Here is a 4,201-nt window from a genome sequence, read left to right on the forward strand (position 1 = left end):
AGCCTTTCATCGTCCGAGTCTGTATCATCTCTGGGATCTTCGTACCTGTCTGTGAAAGGGTCGGTGACCACGGCCAACATTTCTGACTTACCCTTGCCCTGAGATACGGTCAAAGAAGAGCACTGCCTTGCCGCAACCTGATCACCCCGAATGGTCGCTATTCCCACCGGAGTTGGCACTTTCATCATGAGCATGTGGCCTGCGATGAATGTCTTCAAATGCCAGAGTGTCGGTCGCCCTAAGATAGCATTATAGGACGAGGCGCAGTCGACGACAATGAACTCTGTTTTGATGGTTGAACAGTTTGGACTTTCTCCTACCGTGATCGATAGGTAATCTGATCCAAGTGGCTGGACGATATCTCCTGAAAAGCTAATGAGGGGCTCATTATCTTGTGACAGCTTGACCCTTCCTCTGTTCAAAGCTTTGTATGCATCGCGGAATAATACGCTAACCGAGGCTCCGGTGTCCACAAGTACCCGGGACATTATGTAGTGGTCCATTTGGAGCGTGATCAGGAAGGGATAATCATGGGGCATTGTGAGCCCCGGAAAAATATAGTGGAGATCGAATGATAAATTATTTTACGATCTCGGTAATCATCAAAGTGCTCGAGAATATTTTCAGAAATTTTCACAAAATGAGATCCTCGATTTAAGGATTGAGTAATAAAGTACACGACACGACGAGTTCGTGGAAATTTTCGGGAGATTTTTCGGATACTTGAGCTATTTACCGTGATTTTCTGAAGTTTAGAGATTTTAGAAAATAAAAAGAAAACCAACGGTGCAATCAAGGCCGTCCATTAGGCACCGCTTGATCACAGCCGTCCAAAAACAAATAAAGGAGTTTATAAATGGGCCTGGGATCAGAGGAGTGATCCAGAAATCTCGAGAGAGAGATGGGAGCTTCTGACCCGAAAGAGAGAGAGACGACCGGGAAGGGAAACCCGACCGGAACTCTCACCTCCGGCCACCGATCAAAGACGCAAGACCACTATTCTCTTCCTCTCATCGTCGTCGTCACGCCTGTGGTCTCAGATCGTCCATGCACGGACTGTGGAGAGAATTCGAAGCTTGAAAGGTTTGAACTTTCCGGCGATGTTTCTGCAATTTCTGGCGATCTTCGGGGCTGTGTGAGGTAGGAAAACTAACCCTCTCTTCACGCTCTACGTGCTGGTCTAACTGGTTCTCGAATTCGATTAAGTTTTGATGAATTTGTGTTTTGGGTCAGTTCGGGTATCGACAGAACCGCCATCCATGGCGGCGATTCCAGGCTTCTAGTTTCGTTTCTGGCGTCTTGGAAAACCAGTTGAGGTCCGGGGAAGCTTGGTTCCTTGAATTGGCGTTCGGTGATGCTTTGGTCCTTGCTGTACTTCAAACTGAAGGGAGAAATTCAGTGGGCTCGACCCGACGTTTACTGAGCTCGGTAGCTGCACGTTTAGGCTTGCCCAAGTTGCTCTCTGTTAACGATTCTTTAATTCTCAAAGGTAAATTTGGAATTCTGAAACAGAATCGTTCTTCTGTCGAATTCTAGTTGTGAATTTGGGTTGGTGTATTTCCAATATTGATTCAAGTTTTGCTCTTAGAGTAGTAATCGGAAGTTAGGGAATTGAAATTGGCTTGGTACGGTGATGTTGATGTCTCTCTGTGAATCTGTCATGTTGTCTTACTCTGGGTGTTTGGAGCTTGTGAATGAGTTGTTGTTTATGTGTTGATATTGCAATTGTGGATTGAGTTTTGTTGTGATTAAGGAAATGGCTGTGAAGAGTGACCAAATGTGGTCTTGGGTGTCCTTAGTATTTTGGGCACATCTTAATTGAGAATGGAATAAGGTTGGTTGGGTGTCCATAGTAATTCCGATTACTATGTGACGAAATTGCTAAGGATACTCGAATTTATTTGTTCATGAAGTTGGGAATTTGTTATAACATTGGTTTGCATAAGCATTTTGTAAAAATGATAGTGAGTAAAGAAAAGAAATGTGTATAGATTGGGTGGCCTTAGTAAAATTGTGGTGCACCTAATATATCGAGTCGATATCACAATTTTAAGTAATTGTTCGGTAATTTGAGTTAATTATCGAACTAGTCTCGATTGGTCAAACAATGGTCAAAATTGGTCAATCCTGGTCAAACCAGGAAAAGTTGGTTTGGACGATTTATTATTGGTCAACGAGATATTAACCATCGAAATGTCGGAATCTAGGACTCCAGTTACCTAAGGAACGGAAGGTTCGCGACTCTCGGAGTACGTGAGAGAAAGCATCGGAATCCAGGTAGGGGATTCAGGACTCTCCTCGGTTAGCGATTTTCTTATATTGTTATTAAATGATGCACGTTAGTTGGTATGGTTTGGTCATGTTCAAATGCAATGCATACTAACCAAACCGTGTGAGAAATGTGATGGCTTGAGAGCGAAGGGTGGCTCTGACTTCCTTGGGTTCGATCCCCAAAACCTCCGGAGGGTTAGTTACACCGGTCGGACGGTGAGCGATCGCAATGACGACCCGATCCGTGTGTGTAGCTAGGTAGCGGACGCTCTCGCTACGCTTACCTGGTGATAAATTAAATTGAGGTAAGGTCGTGTAGTGGGTCTATGGGACCGGCCATCAGGTAATACTTGGATTTGACGCCGTATTTATTTAAGCATCATGCATAAGTTTTCAAATTGAGAAATATTATGAAGTTTGTCGTTCCTTTAAATATTTGGTTTAAGCATGTGTTCATACTGGAGCTCCAACATTTATCTGTTGATTTTCAAACCTAGTCGAGTTAGAGTTCCTGTTGAGCAGCGAGGACGAAAGCTCACCCCTACAACAGTATGAATGCAGGTACTGTGCACTGGTGACGGGACAATAGCGGATGGAGCTGGGTGAGCAGAACAAGTTCGGTAAATTACCGTGTGAACCTTATTCTAAATTCTATTTCTCGAACTTTGTGTTCTGGAACTTGTGGTTATCTAGTCTCGTGTCATCTTTTAGTTGAATTCTCTTCAAGTGAAATTCAACCTTGTGTGAGCCTTTATCCAAGTTCTGGACGAATGAAATAGATTTCAGCAACTCAAGTTTTTCACCTCAAGAATATTTGTAGCTTCTGCTGTGTTTGTACAAAAAGTTTTTCAAACAAAATGCCTAGCGGTTCTCTAGGATGTAAATCGAGCGTTCGGTTTATGTTTTAGAGACTCGCGGCACTGTGACGTGCTTAAGATGGTGAGGTGCAGCTTGGGGCGTTACAGGCATCTTCAGATCGGCCTCATCCTCCTGCAGGAACGTGATGGATCTCCACCTAGTGTCGCCGTCTTGTTGTGGGGCCTTATGGAAATTGAACACCTCCGGGTGGCTGAAACTGGAATTTCGCTTATTCCTCCGGGGAAGTAAATCCTTTAGGCCTCCACCGTGGATCGTGAATATTTGGCCGTATACGTCGATAGCTCCTATTTCTTTAGCGGGTAGGTATCGCTGAAGCTTGCCCCTCTAAATTAGTGATTCGATCGTGTTCTTTAAAGCCATGCAGAGGTTAGTATTATGCCCGGCGTCTTCATGGTACGTACAGAACCTTCCAGTATCCTGCTGGGTAAGTTTACTCTTCGGGAACTTCCTTGGTTGTGGTCCAAGTATCTCATCTCTGTTCTCGTTCCATATAGTTTCGTACGAAGCGTTGAGGACAGTAAATATCTCATACCGGGGAGGTGGTGGTCTTCGCGGATTTTTCTGTGATCTTTCTTCCCGGCGGGGCTGTGGGGTCACATAACTGTTAGACCTGGATGATGACTCCTTGCTTCTCTTGCTTGAGTTGTGGGGTGATCGGTCCTGATTATGGACCCACTCCCTTTTTCGTGGCTCATCCCTGACCACCGGGGCCGGGGTGGAGACCCTTAGCTCTGGTCTGACGTTATCCCCGTACGTTTCGAATTCGGCTTGAGCGTGCCTGATGGCCGTAGCCATCAGCTCATCATAGCTAGCTGGGGGGTGATGGTTAATTCTGTAGAGAAATTCTCCGCGCCAGTTCCTTGTTAAGGTCCCGGCACTTAGCGGTAGCCGCCTGCCATCTGTTAACGAAGGACTTCAAAGTTTCATTCTCCTCCTGTTGAATCTTTGGGGTATGCATCCCATCGGTACATAAGATAAATCGGGCTACGAACTTGTCCGCCAGCTCCTTGAAGTTCCCTACAGAACCGGTCGGCAGTTCGCAGAACCAACT

The 4,201-nt window shown here is 45.4% G+C and overlaps 1 long non-coding RNA gene across 2 annotated transcripts; it reads left to right on the top strand.

The window, feature by feature from the left end:
- Positions 1-891: 891 nt before the first annotated feature.
- Positions 892-2,987, top strand: LOC133722559 (uncharacterized). 2 transcript variants are annotated; one of them, XR_009852823.1, is made up of 3 exons: positions 893-1,140; positions 1,234-1,489; positions 2,208-2,987. It is a non-coding gene; the product is annotated as an uncharacterized LOC133722559 (long non-coding RNA). The 2 variants fall into 2 exon arrangements; XR_009852822.1 differs by lacking the exon at positions 2,208-2,987 and having other exon boundaries at positions 892-1,140; positions 1,234-1,930.
- The last annotated feature ends 1,214 nt before the right edge of the window (positions 2,988-4,201 follow it).

Source organism: Rosa rugosa, chromosome 7 (assembly GCF_958449725.1).
Source record: "Rosa rugosa chromosome 7, drRosRugo1.1, whole genome shotgun sequence".
Taxonomy (NCBI): domain Eukaryota; kingdom Viridiplantae; phylum Streptophyta; class Magnoliopsida; order Rosales; family Rosaceae; genus Rosa; species Rosa rugosa.